The 20,514-nt window shown below is 34.1% G+C and overlaps 1 pseudogene; it reads right to left on the bottom strand.

The window, feature by feature from the left end:
• Positions 1 to 349: 349 nt before the first annotated feature.
• LOC113183672 (serine/threonine-protein phosphatase 2A catalytic subunit alpha isoform-like) lies at positions 350 to 8,673 on the bottom strand (annotated as a pseudogene).
• Between the last annotated feature and the right edge of the window lie 11,841 nt (positions 8,674 to 20,514).

The following is a 20,514-nucleotide window of genomic DNA, read 5'->3' as shown; positions in this document are numbered from 1 at the left end:
GAAAGCTACAGCTAAATGGAAGTTCAATTGTATTTATGAGGTGTGAATGTTTACATCTTATTATCTGCAGTCCCTCAGAGAAAGCAAAAGTAACTATAAATAGCACTATGCCGGAAACTGTTTTCCTGACAATGTTGCTGCAGCATGTAATGAACTGGTTCTTGTAAACTGGGCACGGCTGTTGATGTCAGGAAACTTGTATTTTTATATACCTCATCTTTTGGTCCACGTAAAAACAAATATTTTGAATGTTAACTATTTTCTGACACTTTGGAGTTACGGTTGCTCTTCCCAATTCCATTAGGTCAATATATGGTTCATGGAAATATTGGACAAGTTTAAAGTTTCATTACAGGAAGTAGTCTGGGGTACTATGAGTAACATGTGTTTCACCTCTAGTAGGTGCTGGATCAAACTGCAAGAAAGAATATTTAATGTATCATCAAGTTCCATGACTTGATCACTACAATGATAATAATAGTGTGGAAATCATTACTACATTCCAATCCTGGCACCAGTTATATCCCTTCATCACTAGCTGGTGAGCTCTAGACACCAATGTGAGGCCATTGGCATAATTATATGTCTCAGAAATATCTTGCACAAATGTGTAATCAGTTCCTCAAGTAGATATACTCCAACCACCATGATCATCTGGATCTGACCACAGACAGTCACACATTGGACCCTCATGGAGAACTTGTAGGCAATCAAGTGCCTTGATGTAATCCAGTGTATCTGTGGATGGTGAAAGGCCACCCTGTCAACAGAAGATGTGCCCATCCACAAAGGCAGTGAGAGGAAGATCTATAAAATATTTCCAAACATTTACATTTCCATATTTTCTTAAAAACTCATCCTAGACACCATAAACGTGTGTGATCTGCCTGCTCTCGTGATTCCCTACAAGAATGGTGATACGTTCCTGCTAATGAAACTTACCATCACCATTTTTGTTAAATGATTATTTAATGCTTATAATTTCTGTATTAGTATTGTTCACTGTTAGGCAGGTAAAGCACTATGATAGTTTGGTTTTATACAAATTTTATTTTTCTTCATTACTATTTCATTCTTTCAGTTGCTTCATTTTCTATGTATCAGTGGTACAAGAGTTATATAGCCTTCCCCAAATTTAGTAGTAGATATGAAAGAATCCTCATTTCAATTCTATTTATCATATAACCAGAAGCATTTCATTTTTCCTTCCTTCCTACCTCCTTCCTATTTCCTTTCCTTTTTCAATCCAGGAGTCCTTTTATGCAGTCTGAACTGTTTTCTCTAGATATTTCTTGGGTATAGGTATGCTCTATTCCTACAAATATTTTCTCCAGAATTTCTATGCTGGAGCCATATTCCTGCCTTCCTTTCTCTTGGTTTAACCCTGACTATTGTGTAGATAGATATTGTCTAGCAATTTCTTGATAATGACAGCTTATGTGACTGAAACATCTTTATTCTTTCTCCTTCAAACTTTTTTTTAGAAATTTAAATTATTTATTTAATTGATTTATAGATGACAGCAGAATGCATTACAATTCTTATTACACATACACAGAACAATTTTTCATGTCTCTGGTTGTATACAAAGTATATTCACACCAATTCGTGCCTTTATACATGTACTTTGGATAGTAATGATCATTACATTCCACCATCATTAATAACCTCATTTCCCCTCCCTTCCCCTCCAACCCCTCTGCCCTATCTAGAGTTCATCTATTCCTCTCATGTTCCCTCTACCTATCCCACTATGAATCAGCCTCCTTATATCAAAGAAAACATTTGACATTTCGTTTTTTGGGATTGACTAACTTCACTTAGCATTATCTTTTTTAACTCCATCCATTTACCTGCAAATGCCATGATTTTATTCTCTTTTATTGCTGAGTAATATTCCATTGTGTATATATACCACATTTTTTAATCCATTTATTTATTGAAGGGCATCTAGGTTGGTTCCACAGTTTAGCTGTTGTGAATTGTGCTGCTATAAACATTGATGTGGCTGTGTCCCTGTAGAATGCTGTTTTTAAATACTTTGGGTATAGACTGAGGAGAGGGATAGCTGGGTTAAATGGTGGTTCCATTCCCAATTTTTCAAGAAATCCCCATACTCTTTCCATATTGGCTGCACCAATTTGCAGTACCACCAGCAATATATGAGTGTACCTTTATCCCCACATCCTCACCAACACTTATTGTTGTTTGTCTTCATAATAGCTGCCATTCTTACTGGAGTGAGATGAAATTTTAGAGTGGTTTTGACTTGCATTTCTCAAATTGCTAGTGATGATGAACATTTTTTTTCATATATTTGTTGATTTATTGTATATCATCTTCTGAGAAGTATCTGTTCAGGTCCTTGGCCCATTTATTGATTGGGTTATTTGCTTTTTTGGTGTTTAGCTTTTTGACTTCTAGTGATTAGTGCTCTATCTGATGTGTGAGGGGTAAAGATTTGCTCCCAAGATGTAGGCTCTCTATTCACCTCACAGATTGTTTCTTTTGCTGAGAAGAAACTTTTTAGTTTGATTCCATCCCATTTAATGATTCTTGATTTTAATTCTTGTGCCATAGGAACTTATTAAGGAAGTTGGGACCTAATCCCACATGATGGAGATTAGGGCCTATTTTTTTTTTCTTCTATTAGACGCAGGGTCTCTGGTTTAATTCCTAGGTCCTTGAACCATTTTGAGTTGAGTTTTGTGCATGGTGAGATATAGGGGTTTAATTTCATTTTGTTGCATATGTATCTTCAGTTTTCCCAGCACCATTTGTTGAAGAGGCTATCTTTTCTCCAGTGCATGTTTTTGGCACCTTTGTCTAATATAAGATAATTGTAATTTTATGGGATAGTCTCTGTGTCCTCTATTCTGTACCAGTCTCTGTGTCCTCTATTCTCTACCAGTCTGTTTTGGTACCAGTATTATGCTGTTTTTTTTTTTATACTCTGTAGTATAGTTTAAGGTCTGGTATAGTAATGCCACCTGCTTCACTCCTCGTGCTATGGATTACTTTATCTATTCTGGGTTTCTTATTTTTTCAGATGAATTTCATGATTGCTTTTTCTATTTCTATGTGGAATGTCTTTGGAATTTTGATTAGAATTGTAGTAAATCTGTATAGTGCTTTTGGAAGTATGATCATTTTGATAATATTAATTCTGCCTATCCAAGAGCAAGGTATATCTTTTGATTTTCTAAGGTCTTCTTTGATTTCTTTCTTTAGGGCTCTGTAATTTTCATTATATAGTTCTTTCACCTCTTTCATTACATTGATTCCCAAGTATTTTATTATTTTTTGAGGCTATTGAAAATGGGGTAGTTTTCCTTGTTTCCCTTTCTGATGATTTGTCACTGATACGCAGAAATGCCTTTGATTTATGGGTGTTGATTTTATATCCTGCTACTTTGCTGAATTCACCTACTAGTTCTAGAAGTTTTCTGGTGGAACTTTTAGGGTCTTCTAGGTATAGAATCATGTCTTCAGCAAATAGTACCAATTTGAGTTCTTCTTTTCCTATGTGTAATCCTTTGATTTCTTTCACCTAATTGCTCTGGCCAGAGTTTCAAGAACTATGTTAAATAGAAGTGGCGAAAGAGGGCATCCATGTCTTGCTCCAGTTTTTAGAGGGAATGCCTTCAACTTTTCTCCATTTAGAATGAAGTTGGCCTGGGGCTTAGCATAGATAGCCTTTATGAAGTTGAGATATGTTCCTGTTATCCCTAGTTTTTCTAGTGTTTTGAACATAAAGGGGTGCTGTATTTTGTCAAATGCTTTTTCTGCATCTATTGAGATGATCATATGGTTCTTATCTTTAGGTCTATTGATGTGATGAATTACATTTATTTATTTCTGTATGTTGAACCAACCTCACATCCCTGGGATGAATCCCACTTGGTCATGGTTCACGATCTTTTTGATATGTTTTTGTATTAAATTTGCCAGAATTTTATTGAGAATTTTTGCATCTATGTTCATTAGAGATATTGGTCTGAAGTTTTCTTTTCTTTCTTTCTTATTTATTTATTTATTTGTTTATTTATTTATTTATTTATTTATCTTTGCCTGGTTTTGGAATCAGGGTGATATTGGCCTCATAGAATGAGTTTGGAAGTGCTGCCTCTTTTTTTAAATTTCCTGAAATAAATTGAAGAATATTGGTATTAGTTCTTCTTTAAAGGTCTTGTAGAACTCTGCTGTGTATCTGTCTAGTCCTGGGCTTGTCTTGGTTTGTGGACTTTTGATGGCATCTGCTGTTTCATCACTTGAATTGATCTGTTTAAATTGTGTATATCATTCTGATTCAATTTGGGCAAATTATATGACTCTAGAAATTTGCCAATGCCTTCAACATTTTCTATTTAATTGGAGTACAAGTTTTCAAAATAATTTCTAATTATCTTCTGTATTTCTGTAGCATATGTTGTAATATTTCCTTTTTCATCATGCATGTTAGTTATATGAGTTTTCTCTCTCCTCTTCATTAGCATGGCTAAAGTCTGTCAATTTTATTTATTTTTTCAAAGAAGCAACTTTTTGTTCTGTCATTTTTTTAATTGTTTCTTTTGTTTAAATTTCATTGATTTCAGCTCTAATTTGAATTATTTCCTGTCTTCTGCTGCTTTTGGTATTGATTTGTTATTCTTTTTCTAGGGCTTTGAGATGTAATATTAAGTCATTTATTTATTGAATTTTTCTTCTTTTAAGGAATGAACTACATGCAATAAAGTCTCCTCTTAGGACGGCTTTCATAGTGTCCCAGTGATTTCAATATGTTGCATCTGTGTTCTCATTCACCTCTAAAAATTTTTTAATCTCCTCCTTGATGTCTTCTGTAACCCATTGTTCATTCAGTAGCATATTATTTAGTCTCCAGGTGTTGGTTTGAATTTTATTTCTTATTTTATCATTGATTTCTAATTTCATTCTATTATGATCTGATAGAATGCAGGGTAGTATCTCTACTTTTTATATTTGCTAAGAGATGCTTTGTGGCATATAATATGTGATCTGTTTTAGAGAAGGATCCATGTGCTGCTGAGAAGAAAGTGTATTCTCTTGTTGAAGGATTAAATATTTTACATATGTCCATTAAGTCTAAGTTATTGATTGTATTATTGAGTTCTATAGTTTCTTTGTTCAGCTTTTGTTTGGAAGATCTATCTGGTGATGAAAGAGGTTTGTTAAAGTCACCCCAAATTATTGTGTTGTGGTCTATTTGACTTTTGAACTTGAGAAGAGTTTGTTTGATGAACGTAGATGCTCCATTGTTTGGGGCACATATATTTATAATTGTTCAGTCTTTTTGGTGTATGGTTCCTTTGAGCAGTATGTAGTGTCCTTATTTATCCCTTTTGATTGACTTTAGTTTGAAGTCTACTTTATTTGATATGAGGATGGAAACCCCTGCTTGCTTCCGCAGTCCATGTGAGTGGTATGATTTTTCCCAACCCTTCACCTTCAATATGTGGATGTCTTTTCCTATGAGATGAGTCTACTGTAGGCAGCATATTGTTGGGTCTTTTTAAATCCAATCTGCTAGCCTATGTATTTTAATTAGTAAGTTTAGATCATTAACGTTCAAGGTTATTATTGGGACATGATTTGTATTCCTGGCCATTTTTGTTTATTTTTGGTATTTAATGTTACTTGTTTTCTCTTCTGATTAGAATTTCCTTTAGTGTAATCCCTCCCTCTGCTGATTTTCATCATTGTTTACCATTTCCTCTTCTTGGAATATTTTGCTGAGGATATTCTATAATGCAGGCTTTCTAGCTGTAAATTCTAACTTTTGTTTATTATGGAAGGTTATATTTCATCATCAAATCTAAAGCTTAGTTTTGCTGATATAAGATTTTTGGTTGGCATCTATTTTCTTTCAGAGCTTGGTATATGTTGTTCCATGATCTCCTGGCTTTGAGCATCTGTTTGAAAAATCTGCTGAGATCTGCATTGGTCTCCCTTGATATATGATCTGATTCCTCTCTCTTGCAGCTTTTAAGATTCTATCCTTATTCTGTATGCTAGGCATTTTCATTACAATGTGCCTTGGTGTAGATCTGTTGTAATTTTGTACATTTGGTGTCCTGTAAGCCTCTTGTATATGGTTTTCTAATTCATTTTTCATGCTTGGGAAATTTTCTGATATTATCTCATTGAAGAGACTGTGTATTCCTTTGGTTTGAAACTCTGGGCCTTCCTCAATCCCAGTAACTCTTAGATTTGGTCTTTTGATGCTGTCCCATAATTCTTGGATGTTCTGTTCATGGTTTCTAACTATCTTCACTGTGTAATCAACTTTATTTTCCAGGTTGTATACTTTGTCTTCATTATCTGATTTTCTTTCTCCCAAATGATCTAGTCTGTTGGTTATGGTTTCTACTGAGTTTTTATTTGATTTATTATATCCTTCATTTCAAGGATTTCTGACTTTTTTTTAGAGTCTCTATCTCTCTCAAAGTAACCTTTTGCTACCTATATTTGCTCAGATCCAGCCAAGACCACCCACACCAGATGCTCATTGTTGGAGTAATCAATTTTTGCCTTTTTTGCTCATTTAGGTCATTATTTAATTCACAAATCATTTTAATTATGAACTTTCTGAACTCCTTCTCTAACATTTCATCAACTTCACTGTCCATGGGTTCTGTTATTATAGTGTCCTGGATTGTTTGGGGGCACTTTCCTCTCTTATTTTTTTTTTCATGTTGTCTATGTGTCTTCCTTTCTTGCTGTGTGGATCTGAGATATTACAGTTTCTTCCTTATATTCTTGTAGTACTCATGCAGATTGTTTGTACCTCACCTTGGTGTTGGGCTTCTGGATCCTGCTGGTGTCCCTCAATGAATGCTACTGCATCCTGGATCTGGGTCCTGCACAAGTTTGTGTGGATAAATCTGGGACATGGGGCTTGACCTCCCTTGGGGGTTGAGAGCATGGGTCCTGGGAGGACTGCTCTGGGTGGTCTGGGCTGGATCTCAGTTCCTTTGGTAGTCTGCTGGTTGGAAGGGCTCCTCCTTCAAACTTAATTGTTTGATCAAGAATAGCAAATAACATTTTCTTATAATTTCTAATGCATTGCTTCACTGTTTCTGACTTTCAAAATTTCTTTGAAGAACTCTGATGCTTTTCTTATTCACAATCTTTGGCTTAGACTTCCTGTTGTGGTTGTTGCTGTTGTTCATTTGTTTTATTCCCTTTAGAAATGTAAGCATGTGAAGTTTCACTATGATATTCCTTGGTGAATATTTTTTCCCCTTTCATTCATAATTGCAGGCAACATAACAGATTCCTTCATTCTGGAAACTTGTGTCCTGCTGTGGATTAAAAAAATTCTACATTGTCATTTTCTCTTTCTGGAATTCTTATTAGTCATATGTTGAATCTCCTGGTTTGATTCTGTAATTTTTGAAAATATTTCCTTCCTGCTTTCTGTTTTTTAATATTTTATTTTCTGGAAAAAAACAACCATTCCTTTCCCTTACTTTTCTTTTTGCTCAAATTTTATTTTTCATAAATACTCAGTCTTATAAACTGATTCATTGTTGTCCCATGTATATGATGTCTTCTCTTGTTTTCCTCTGAAGATATTAATTATAGTTTTTTTACTCTTCATTTTCTCTATTTTTAAACAATTTTCTTTCTTTTTTTATTTGGACCTTTACTTTTCATGTTGAAGCTTATGTGATGATTTTTATTATCAAAATAAGACTAATACACACACATATTTAGTTATTGATGGACCTTTATTTTATTCACTTATTTATATGTGGTGCTGAGAATCAAAACCAGTGCCTCACACATTCTAGGCGAGCACTCCATCACAAGCCACAACCCCAGTCCAGAAAGAGTCTATTTTAATTATTTTTCAGATTGAAAACTACAAAGATAGATGGATGTCTCTTGTATTTATAAAGAGAATGTCAACTTGTCATCCTTATAGTAAGATGATCAGAATGTGCCCCAACATTTTGTTCAGGAAACCTACAACATTGGGATATATGGAATATTCCTCTGGGACTTCTAGTCTCTTCAGAGAGGAATACTTGAATCTACTGCAACAAGAGGATACAATTGTCCAGAATGTTCTGAAAGTAAAGGAAAGTGTTCGGGCGGAGCATAATTTTTTGAACAGACAGAATTTCCTTCCTTACCTACTTTAAACCCTAAACTTGACCTTGTCTAAGTATCCAGACTTCCTTTTACTCAATTTTTTTTTCAGAAAAAAACTTCATTTATTTGAACAGTTTAGAGGAAAAGCAGCCATTTAATTGTATGTAATAGTTATTTTAAAGAAATAAGCAGCCAAAATATGACTGATCCGCTTATGGAAGCCTCTATTTACAACCTGTATCATCAATAGATAAGACTCATTACTATATCATGTTTCTAAAAGAATTTATTTCCAATAATCAACAACCATAAATCAATTGCATACCTGTACACCAATGACAAATCCACCAAAATAGAAATCAAGAAAACTTTCTCATTCACCATAGCTGCAAAAAAATTAAATAAAATATTTGGGAATCAATCTAACAAAAGAGATGAAAGACCTCTACAATGAAAACTACAGAACACTGAAAAAAGAAATTGAAGAGGCCTCAGAAAATGGAAAGATCTCCCATGTTCATGGATAGGTGGAATTAATATTGTCAAAATAGCCATACTACCAAAATCTCTATACAGATTTAATGCAATTTCTATTAAAGTTCCAATTATGTTCTAAATAGAAATAGAAAAGCAGTCATGAAACTCATTTGAAAAAATAAGAGGCTCAGAGTAGCCAAAGCAATACTCAGAGAGAAAAGTGATGCAAGAGGCATCATAATACCAGTCTTAAGTTATACTACAGAATTATAATAACAAAAATGGTATGGTATTGGTACAAAAACAAACATGAAGATCAGTGGTACAGAATAGAAGACACAGATCCAAACTTATGTAAATAGTTACCTCATACTAGACAAAGTTGCCATAAACATACATTGGATAAAAGATAGCCTCTAGAACAAATGGTGCTCAGAAAACTGGAAAGTGATATGTAGCAGAAGAGATATGAATCCCTATCTCTCACCCTGCAAAAAACTCAACTCAAAGTGGATTAAGAACCTTGGCATTAAACCAGAGACGCTGTGCTTACTAGAAGAAAGAGTATGCCCAACTCTCCATCATGTTGGGTTAGGAAATGGCTTCCTCAAAAAAACACCTAAAGTACAGAAGTAAAATCAAGAATCAATAAATAGGATGGTATCAAACTAAAAAGTTTCTTCACAGCAAAGGAAACGATAATCAAGAATGCAAAGAGAGAACTTACAGAATGGTAGGAAATCTTTGCCACCTGTACCTCAGATTAATATCCAGGATATACAAAGAACTCAAAAAACTTTAACACCAAAAAAACTAAAGAGCCCAATCAATAAATTGGCAAAGAAACTGAACAGGCACTTCACCGAAGAAATGCAAATCAACAAATATATGAAAATATGTTCAACATCTCTATCAGAGAAATGCAAATTAAAACTAACTAATATTCCATCTCACTTCAGTCAGAATGAAATTATCAAGAATACAAGTAACAGTAATGTTGGCAAGGACATGGTGAAAGGTTTACTTATATATTGCTGGTGGGAATGCAAATTGGTGCAACCATGATGGAAAGCAGTATGGTGATTCCTCAGAAAACTTGGAATAGGACCACAATTTGACCTAGTTATCCCACTCCTCAGTAAAAACCCAAAGGACTTAAAATCAATATACAAGAGTGACAGCCACATTAATGTTTATAGCAGTTATATTCACAGTAGCAAAGCTATGGAACCTCCTTATGTGTCTCTCAACAGGTGAATTGATAAAGAAAAAGTGGTATATATACACAATGGAACATTACTCAGGCATAAAGAAGAATGAAATTATGATATTTGCTGATAAATGGATAGCATTGGAGAATATTATGCTAAGTGAAATAAGCCAGTCTCCAAATATCAAAGGCCAAATGTTTTCTCTGACATGTGGATGCTAACCCACAACAAAGAAGATGGAGAGAGAAAGAATAGAAGTCCATTGGATTATACAAAGGGGAATAAAGGAAAGGGAGTAGAATGGGGATTAGGAAAGACAGTAGAATTAATTGAACATAATTTTCTTATCCTTGTATATGACCAGGGTAACTCCACATCATGTACAACCACAAGAATAGGATCCTAATTAGAATAAGTTATACTCCATGTATATACAGTATGCCAAAATACATTCTACTGTCATGTATATCTAAAAAGAACAAATAATTTTTTTTAAAATTAAGAGCTTTAAAAAGGTTAACTGTTAAAATAAAGTGTACCAGGACAAAAAACTAATTTACAAAATGGAAATTTAATGAGTAACATAAGTTTAACTGAAGATTTTGAGAGTTCATCCACTTAGTAAAATGATTCAAATACCTCACAAAGTTTGCCATTGGCTATCTAAGTTCCTCCAAATTTCTTCACTTACTGAGTTTCCTTGGCTCTATTAATTTTCTCAGTTCACACACCCTTGCCAAACCCTTCCATTGTCTTCAGTATTTCAGTTCCAAACCATAACCTCAGCTTGCAGACCATATTCACTATCCAAACAATAGGATTTTCCTTGGGATCTAGAGCAGAAAAATAAAATAGAATGAACTTTCTCCTTCAAAAACTGTAGCCCAGTGATACTAATGAAGCTTATCATTAAGTTGAAAATGAGCAGTAAAGTTCTAATCATAATGACATATTACCTCATCGATGACTATCTATAATGTCAGGGAAATGGAGAATATGGTATGGATCGAGTATGTGGCAATAATAGTCATGATTATCTTCATATGTGTTCATCATCATTATATGTGAGAAAACTATGCAAGAGAAATAATCACCTAAAATGTTAGAGGGAAAAGTACTCAGTGCTCACAATGATATAGAAATCATTCTTACCAATCATATTGGAAAACCTTATGATTCCCATGGTCCTGGGTGAGATACTCAGAAGAGTCTTGTCTTAGTGGTGGGAAATAACTAGCCATATGACGAGCACTGCTCTAGTTCTACTTTGTGAATCATAAAAGCAAGATCCAAAATGGTCAAACAGTTTCCATATAATTCAAATGCTTTCCAGGATAAAGCTCAACAATATTTATAGAAATATAAAAATATCCAGAATCCAAGAAAGGATAATTCCCAAGGTCAGGAATACAAGAAAGTTTACCAGACACGCACACACAACCACACACACACACAAAGAAATCAGAAAATTATTACTTACAATAAGGAGAAACAATCAATATAAATGTGCCAAGAACTGACACAGATATTGTAAACAGGATGTGAAAATAATTTTATAACTGTATTTAATATATTCCAAAATTAAGTAGAGTTGTGAAAGATATAAAAAAGACTTAAAACTTCCAGAAATGAGAACTATGACTTTAAAATGAAAAATACATCGAATGGGATTAACTACCAATTAGAAATTGAAGATAAAATATAAATAGATTCAAAGATATTTTAATAGTTTTGTGCATGGTGAGAGATAGGGGTTTAATTTAATTTTTTTGCATATGGATTTCCAGTTTTCCCAGCACCATTTGTTGAAGAGGCTATCTTTTCTCTAATGTACATTTTTTGGCACCTTTGTCTAATATAAGATAACTGTAGTTATGTGGGTTAGACTCTGTGTCCTCTATTCTGTACCAATGGTCTAAAAGTCTATTTTGGTGCCAATACCATGCTATTTTTGTTACTATCACTCTGTAGTATAGTTTAAGGTCTGGTATTGTGATGCCACCTGCTTCACTCTTCCTGCTAAGGATTGCTTTAGCTATTCTGGGTCTCTTATTTTTCCAGATGAATTTCATAATTGCTTTTTCTATTTCTATGAGGAATGTGAGTGGGATTTTGATTGGAATTGAAATAAATATGTGTAGTATTTTTGGTAATATGGTCATTTTACTATCCAAAATAAAAATCAGAAAAAAAACCAGAAATGGAACACAGCATAAATGTTTTTCGGGACAATTTAAATGATCTAATATATTTGTGATTCAAGTACCTAGAGGAGAGGAGTGAAGGGGTAGGAAAAATATTTGTGGATAATGACTAAAAATTCTCTATATTTGCAAAAATTAAAATCTACAGACTGAAGAAACTTAAGTAACCCTGAGCACATAGATTAACACTGAGGAACATCAAAATCAAATTTCTTGAAACCAGTGACAAAAAGAAAATCTTAAAAGCAGTCAGAGAAAAAGTACAGAAGGACCAAGATAAAGAATGATTTTTCTCATGGGAAACAAGGCAAACAAGATGACAGTAAAGCAATATCATAAAATATAAAGTACTAGAAGAAAAAACTTTGAAGCTAGAATTCTCTACTTGGCCATAATACCTTTCAAAATTAAAAGTAAAGAAAGATTAGCTGATAATATGTGAAAATCTAAAAGTATTTATCACTAGCAGACCCATGTGACAATAGATTTTAAAGAAAGTCCTTCAGGCGCAAGGAAAGAGCTACTAGACAGAAATATGAAACAATACAAAGGCAAGAAAAGCATAGAAAATGATAACTACACATTTTTATCACTTAAATTTTCTTAAAATATACTTAACTATTTAAAGAAAAGTAATATCAATGTACTATGGGTTTAATAGCACTTATATTTTATTTTATTTTTTAAATTTTTTATTGGTTGTTCACAACATTACAAAGCTCTTGACATATCATATTTCATACATTAGATTGAAGTGGGTTATGAACTCCCAATTTTTACCCCAAAAGCAGATTTCAGAATCACGTCGGTTACACATCCACAACTTTACATAATGCCCTATTAGTAACGGTTGTATTCTGATACCTTTCCTATCCCCTACTATCCCCCCTCCCCTTCCCTCCCATCTTCTCTCTCTACCCCATCTACTGTAATTCATTTCTCTCCTTGTTTATTTTCCCATTCCCCTCACAACCTCTTATATGTAATTTTGTATAGCAATGAGGGTCTCCCTTCATTTCCATGCAATTTCCCTTTTCTCTCCCTTTCCCTCCCTTCTCATGACTCTGTTTAATGTTAATCTTTTCTTCCTGCTCTTCCTCCTTGCTCTGTTCATAGTTGGTCTCATTATATCAAAGAAGACATTTGGTATTTGTTTTTTTAGGGATTGGTTAGCTTCACTAAGCATAATCTGCTCTAGTGCCATCCATTTCCCTGCAAATTCCATGATTTTGTCATTTTTTAATGCTGCATAATACTCCATGGTGTATAAATGCCACATTTTTTAATCTATTCATCTATTGAAGGGCATCTGGGTTGGTTCCACAGTCTAGCTATTGTGAATTGTGCTGCTATGAACATTGATGTGGCAGTATCCCTGTAGCATGCTCTTTTAAGGTCTTCAGGGAATAGTCCTAGAAGGGCAATAGCAGGGTCAAATGGTGGTTCCATTCTCAGCTTTCCCAGGAATCTCCATACTGCTTTCCAAATTGGCCTCACCAATTTGCAGTCCCACCAGCAATGTACAAGTGTACCCTTTTCTCCACATCCTCGCCAGCATTTGTTGTTGTTTGACTTCATAGTGGCTGCCAATCTTACTGGAGTGAGATGGTATCTTAGGGTGGTTTTGATTTGCATTTCTCTGACTGCTAGAGATGGTGAGCATTTTTTCATGTACTTGTTGATTGATTGTATGTCCTCCTCTGTGAAGTGTCTGTTCAGGTCCTTGGCCCATTTGTTGATTGGGTGATTTGTTATCTTATTGTCTAATTTTTTTAGTTCTTTGTATACTCTGGATATTAGGGCTCTATCTGAAGTGTGAGGAGTAAAAATTTGTTCCCAGGATGTAGGCTCCCTGTTTATCTCTCTTATTGTTTCTCTTGCTGAGAAAAAGCTTTTTAGTTTAAGTAAGTCCCATTTGTTGATTCTTGTTATTAACTCTTGTGCTATGGGTGTCCTATTAAGGAATTTGGAGCCTGACTCCACAATATGTAGATCGGAGCCAACTTTTTCTTCTATCAGACGCAGAGTCTCTGATTTGATATCAAGCTCCTTGATCCATTTTGAGTTAAATTTTGTGCATGGTGAGAGAAAGGGATTCAGTTTCATTTTGTTGCATATGGATTTCCATTAATAGCACTTTTAGAAGTAAAACATATTAGTGCAATAGCCCAACATCTAGGAAGAAGAAAATGAAAGTATACTCTTAAAAGGTTCATATGTTATGCATAAAGTTATATAATATCATCTGAAGTTAAACTAAGATTATATATATATATACATATATATGTGTGTGTATGTATTATGAACCTCAAAACAATAAGTAAAATGATGAAAATATGCACACCAACAAAGGAAGTTGGCAAGTTTCTAAACAAAAGTTTTAAAAATATAGAAAAAGAAAAGAAATGAAATAACAATGAGACAAATAGAAGAAACACAAGATACTTTAAACTTAACCATACTGATAATCATAGCATACTTAATGGTGAGAAAAACTACCAGTTTTCTCACTAAGATCAGAAACAAGGAAGAATGTCCCCTCTCATCAATGATTTATAATATAATACTATAAGTCCTAGCAAATGTAACAAGTTGAAAAAGCAAATAAAAGATATACTTATTGGGAAGGAAGAAATAAAACTTTCCCCCCAAATAATATGATCATCAATGTAGAAAATATGAAAGAATTAACAAAAAGTTCCTAGAATTAGTAAATAATTATAACAAGATTGCACAACACAAAGTTAAGATATACAGCTCAATATAATTTAAGTCTATATTCATGGTTAAGAGGACTCAAAATAGTGAGGATGTCAAGTCTTTCCAACTTGACCTATAGATTAAATACAATCCCAATCAAAATTCCAGAAAATTATTTGGTGGATATCAACCAACTGTTTTTAAAGTTTATATCAAAAGCCAAAAGAATGCCAGGCACAGTATTACATGCCTGTAATCCCAGCGGCTCTGGAGGCTGAGGCAGGAGGATTGAAAGTTCAAAGTCACCCTGAGTAATGTAGCAGGGCCCTAAGCAATTTAGTGAGTTTAAATCCCTAAATAATATTAAAAAATATAAAAATATAAAAAATGATTGGGGATGTGGCTCAGTTGTAGAGTACACCTAGGTTCAATCCCCATTAGTACCACAAAAACAAAACAAAACAAAACACAATAGCCAACATAATATTGAAGAGGAACAAATTTGGAAGACACACAACTTAACTTCAAGACTTACTATAGGAATCAAGACAGTGTGGCGTTGATGAAAGAATACATAAATAGACCAATGGAACTGAATAGACAACCCAGAAACAGACACACATAAATATAATCAACTGATGTTTGACAAAGTAACAAAGACAACATAGTGGAGCAAAGGTGGTATTTTCAAGAAATGGTGCTAGAACACTTAGGAAAAAATCAATCCAGACACATACCTTACACTCGTCACAAAAATTAACCCCAAATGTGTCATAGACATAAAGTAAAACACAAAATTATAAAACTCCTAGAAGGTAATATAGAAGAAAACTAGATGACCTTGTGTACAGTGGCGAGTTTCTAGATATAACACAAAAGTCATGACCCATGAAAGAAATAACTGAGTTCAATCTGCAGGCTGCAAAAATTTTGCAAAAGACACATCTCAGACAAGACTCTCATCCAAAATATGAAAAGTGTTCTAAAAATTTGACAACAGGAAAACAAATGAGCTAGATAAAAACTTGCCCAAGGACTTTTAATAGATATCTCTCAGAGAAGATACACAGATAGTAAATAAGCATTTAAGACTGTCTACATCACCTATATCATATGTCATTAATAAAATGCAAGTTTCAAATAAATTTGCATTGGGATACCTCTGTACACTTAAAAAATGATCAAAATTCAGAACACTGACAATACCAAAGGCTGGAAATAATGTGGATAACAGGAACTCTTTTCATTGCTAGTGAGAATGACACTTTGGGAAACATTTTGGCAATTTCTATAAAACAAAATATACCCGTACTGTATGATCTAACAATCATACTCCTTGATATCTACACAAAATAGCTTTAAACTTGATGTCCACACAAAAATACCACACATGTATGAATGTTTATAGCAACTGTTAATAATTGTCAAAATTTGGAAGGAACCAAAATGTCCTTCAGTTGGCGTACTACATACAGAAAATGGAATATTATTCAGCCCTAAAAATAAATGAGCTATAAAGCTACATGGAGGAATGCATATTATTAAATGCATATTACAAAACTTCAAATTTAAATGCATATTATTGAAAGATGGCATTCTGAGAGGGCCATATACTATGACTCCAACTATATGACATTCTGGAAAAGGCGAAACTATGAAGAAAGTAAAAAGATCAGTGGTTGCCAGAGATTGAATAGGCCTCTCACAGAGGACTTTTAAGACAATGAAAATATTCTATATGATATTATTATGGTAGATATGTCAGTATATATTTGTCTAAACCCATAGACACCAGAGTGAGCTCTAATAAACTATAGACTTTGGGTGATTATGATGTATTAATGTAGGCTCAGAAATTGCAACAAATGTACCATTTTGGTGGTGGATGTTGAAATGTGGGAAGCTATACATGCATGGGGTCTATGGGCATATGGGAAATCTCTATATTTTTCTCTTAATATTGTTGTGAACCAAAAATTGCTCTAAAATTATATATATATATATATATATATATATATATATATATATATATATATATATATATATATTGTTATTTTCTTTGGCTTGGCAATCCCCATTCCTCTTTATCATGCCTCTGAAATGCCTGTGTGGTATTTCCAGTCTGACTAGGGCCTCTTTTTCCTTTCTACCACATCAAGATGAGAACAATTCACCACTGTGAAGTTGTATTTCAGAAAGACATCTCAAAGGAGTGAAAGCAGTGTGGTTAGATGTACTTTTTACTGATTTCAACCTGATAACAGAAGTATACATTACCTGTATCTACCCTGATCGGGGCCTGTGTTGACATTAGTTTTCTAGTGATGGAGTCTCAGAATCAACGTGAAAGTCCTGGAAATCAAGACTGGAATCAAAGTCCTAAAGCAAAACAACTTGAAGATCCCAGTCTGTAGCCTCTCAGATTCCTGAATCAAAAGGCTCCAGTTAAAGGACATAGAAGGAAACAAATGCGCTACATAATATGAAGGCCCTGGGGTTTCAAAATGAAGATCCATTTACATGAAACTGGCTATTCTGCGTTACATATTTCACTGTAGCAGGTTCTCTTATTTCCCACCAGTTTTTCTTCACTTGCTCACTGTATTTGACTCCATCTATGGACAACTCGTACTATCTTGTTTTGGTTTTAGGGAAAATGATTAAGGCTAAGAACAAAGTTGTTTATTTTTGTCATCCAAATTTCTAAGGAGATATTTTAGATAAGCAATTCACTGCTGTCTTTGATCTCAAGCTATCAGCTTCAAAGTATAACATTTAAAAATAATTTTATGTGGTTTCTAGTATTTTGGCTGTCTTGCATGCGCGGAGGCTTATTTTAAGACGTCTCTTTCTGTTTTTTAGCATTTTTGTCAGATGGTCAAGTTAGATGTTTGTCCTTTATGATAAAACTCAACTCCTTCATGTAAATATCCCAGACTTTATTGATTATTATATCAGACATTGGCTCCATGAGTGCACTGCTCATCTGTACATAACACTTGCAGGATACAGAATTGATTCTCACTCTTAATCTTTATGGAAGAGCATAAGCTTTTGTTTTTCTGCTCTCTTTTGCAACTGCTGTTAAGGGGAAAAAATTCACTTTGTCTAATGTATCTGACTGAATGGGGGATGGTTAACACAATTTCTTCTGCATGGTGGTGGATAAAATTTTCCATTCTTCACATCAGGTCCAAATAAAATAAGTAAATATGTTAGAAGATAATTGTTGCATAAGGAACATAAATATGTCTCAGAAGTCTAACTAAGCATATGTGATTTATTTTATTCTTCTGAATTTATAGTCTAAGCAACAGTATAAAATAGTGACCCCAGTCAAGAAGCAGCAGGAACACTAAATGGCTAGAATGAGAGAAGATGTATTCCAAATTCTGCTCTTCCACCTAGACAAAGGTCTTCATTCTTTTGATTATTTATTCATGTATTCCACAAATATATTTTGAGAATCTTGTGAATATCATTGTGAGTGTAAGGTTAGCACGGTCCTTTATCTTAAAATGTGTGGTAGGCCTGAGAGTATGTCTCACAGATATCCAACAGTGAAAGCAAATTGACTGAGGGCCTCAGATTCTGTGCTGTGAAATCCTTTGTAACATTTGCACCAGGATCTACCTCCATGAACTGCTCCCTGCAGGACGCTGATGGAGGCTGGTGTACCAAGACAAGTCAATTGACTTGGGAGACAAGACTCTGGAACTCACTGAGGCTTTGCAGAATATTCTAGACTACACAGCAGTCTATCTAGTTCACTTCAGTCCAACATTTTTCCTCCTTTATTCAGGGTCCAAATTGAATCATACATGATAACTTTCTCAAAGTTGCCTTCTTCTTTCTCAGGCATTTCCCCTAATAAAAATCCTTGTAAATCTAATATCATCTTAGTACCTGCTTGGTATAGAACATAAATTAGCATAGACAAAAAATAAACAAGTGAATAATAAGCTATTTTCAGATACTAATAATTGTTTCATGGTAACAAAATAGCACAGTGGGAGGGAGTCATGGCCAGGAGTGGTGGATATGGATGAAGGACATTGTTCTTTGGCTTGAGTGGGCAGGGAAGACTTCTCGAAAGAGGTGACTCTCCAGTAGAAAGCTGAATGATGACATGTGAGGAGGCTGAGGAAGAGTTTTTACAGCATGAAGGTCCAGAGTCCAGCAGATGCTGAAGGTTTGGGTAAGACAGAGAGTTTTGTAACATTCCCCCCATAAGAGCAGAGTAGGAGGTGAGATCAGAAAGATGGATAAATGTCTGGTCTGACAGAGTCTAAAAGAAGACTCTAGTTTTCATGATAAGAAACCTATATTTTATTCTAACTATAATAAGAAACCATGAGAGAGTTTAAGCAGAAGGTGACATAATTTAATTTATGTTTTTGAAAGATGCTTTGGGTTCTGAGTACATTGATACTGGGAGGGGCAAGAGTAGAAAAAGAGCAGTTAAATTAAAGGGATCTAGGAGAGAGATTATATGACTTGGACTGTGGTAGACATGTTTCTGGTGGGGAAAATAAATAGATCCAACATATGCCTTAGAGGGAGATCTGATAAGCTGCTTAACTTTCTATGCCTTAATTTCATTTTTAAAATGGGATAATAATAGTATATATCCCTATAGTAGATAATAACAAGGATAAAATTATATGTGATATGTTAAATGCTCAGTACACTCAATAAATGTTAGTTTTCTTTATTTCATAAAGAGTTGTAGATAGAGGAGAGTGAATCCATGCTTCATCCAGTTCTGCTGTGAACAAGATGTAGCCTCAGTTTCTTGTCAATATAATGTTGGGAAAAGATAGTAATTGTAGAATCATAGATTATTAGAGCTGTATGGGATTTTTGAGAGTATCAATGTCATCCAACCAGAACAGACAGCACAGAAATGTAAAACTATGTCCTGTGGAAAACTCTTGGCATTGAACTCTGTGGTAGTATGAGGCAATTTTCATTATGAAACCATAAAGATAGTCAGCATTCCATATTGTTACTGAAAATTCTTCTATAAGGGCTCTTTTGAGTCTTTGTCATACCTTTTCTTAGTACTTAGGTTATCATATTCCATTTCTGATCTGACTTTTGCTCACAGATTTTTCTAGGAGCAGAGCAGAGAATGATATTCAAATCATGTTAATTATCTTTCCTGCTTTTCCATTTATGTATATTGAGTGACTTATCCCATTGAGAGATATTTTCTATTTTCAATATCTCCTGGTTTGTTTAGGTATCCCAGTAAATGAAGTGGGGGTATCATCCTGGCAATCTGAAGTAAAGATGTATGGAATCAAATGCTCTCAACCTCTGGTGTAGACAATATAAATTGGTACAATCACTATGGAGAACAGTTTGGCAATAGTTGTACAACTAGATGAACTCAGAATTCCAATCATAGGTATTCATCAAGAGAAATTCTTGAATATGTGTAGCAGAAGACAAGAATAAAATGTTCAAGGAAGCATAATTTGCAATAGGGAAAAACCTAACTCTCCATTAAGTGAATGGTCTATAAATAATTTAAATGTGTAAATCTATTGCTATGTGTGTAATTGTGTGTATGTGTGTGTGTCAATTTACAAAAATTAAGTGAATATATCTATTCAGAACTAGAATTGTGATACAGAATAAAATAATCTTTAAACATTGCAAGGCATGCAAAGTAATATCTATTGTTCATGGAGACATCTACGTAGTTAAAATACAAAACTATGGACTGAGGGTTGGTGGTGTAACTCAGTAGTAGGGTGCTTGCCTAACTTACTTAAAGGTCATGAGTTCAATCCCCA

Source organism: Urocitellus parryii, chromosome 6 (genome assembly GCF_045843805.1).
Source record: "Urocitellus parryii isolate mUroPar1 chromosome 6, mUroPar1.hap1, whole genome shotgun sequence".
NCBI classification, from domain to species: Eukaryota; Metazoa; Chordata; class Mammalia; order Rodentia; family Sciuridae; genus Urocitellus; species Urocitellus parryii.
This window is presented reverse-complemented; position numbering and strand designations above follow the sequence as displayed.